The sequence below is a fragment of the Etheostoma spectabile genome, unplaced genomic scaffold (assembly GCF_008692095.1).
Source record: "Etheostoma spectabile isolate EspeVRDwgs_2016 unplaced genomic scaffold, UIUC_Espe_1.0 scaffold314, whole genome shotgun sequence".
Taxonomy (NCBI): Eukaryota; Metazoa; Chordata; class Actinopteri; order Perciformes; family Percidae; genus Etheostoma; species Etheostoma spectabile.
The window spans coordinates 1,179,308-1,180,288 of record NW_022605583.1 but is presented as its reverse complement, the minus strand read 5'-3'; the positions used below and the strand labels follow the sequence as shown (position 1 = coordinate 1,180,288).

General features: G+C 41.3%; 1 long non-coding RNA gene across 1 annotated transcript in view; it reads left to right on the top strand.

Annotated features, from left to right (window-relative positions):
• LOC116686138 (uncharacterized) overlaps positions 1 to 981 on the top strand; it is a 24,729-nt gene that overhangs the window by 4,796 nt on the left and 18,952 nt on the right. The window lies entirely within an intron of this gene.

The window sequence follows — 981 nt, the reverse complement described above, 5'->3', positions numbered from 1 at the left end:
CCACCATCCTCTCTCCTCCTCTGTAGAGTGAATCTTAAGTTGCAGCCGCTTGCCTTTCCCGACAAATTCAGATACTGCTGATTGTAATTTACACCATTAGCCAGCAGGAGGGGAGAGAGGCAGCATAGAGCTGACAAAATTGACCCTGGGTAAAACATTTTAACCACTGAGATACAAGATTAAATCAACATCAGGAGACCTATCCATTTTTCCATATCTTTCAAAACACTTCCGAGCAACAGAATAGTTATGTTTAATGATCTGGTTTAAGCAGGCTCCTGGCTCAATGCCCAAATATTTAAACTGCTTAACAATTGGGAAGTTGGAAGAGATGGTTGAGTTGCGGACATAACCATTTAAATGAAGTAGTGCAGACTTTGAACAGTTAATTTTTAAGCCTGATAAGCTTCCATACTCCTTGCAAAATGATAGGTGAAGAAGAGACAAAGTTCTCTAAAAAAAAAAAGAAACATCATCCGCAAATAATGAGAGGTGATGCTGTGTACCATGAATGCATATTGGTGACACCATAGTCGATTGGCGAATGGCTTGAGCCAGCGGCTGTAGAGAATGGACAAATAGTGCAGGAATCAAGGGACAACCTTGGCAGGAAGATCTAGAGACTGGAAATAAAGAGGAGGAAGTGCGTTCCGTTAAGACTTGGGCTGAGGGATTAGAGTACAAAGCTTTGATCATATCAATGAAGGTTTTACCAAAGCCCATCAACACTAAGACTGACCATAAAAATGGCCAAAAAAGTCTGTCGAAGGCTTTCATTGCGTCAAGAGAGAGAAGTGACATTGGGGTCTTACTATCCTCCACCACATCAACAATGTGAAGAAGGCGTCTAACATCAAGGAAATCAAGGCTGTGTTAACATCCCTTTAGAAATCACCCTTTTCAATAGAGAAGTTAATCAGATCAAGAAGGAAAGGGCCCAACTGTTCCCAAAAGATGCATAAAATTCAGGGGGAATCCCAT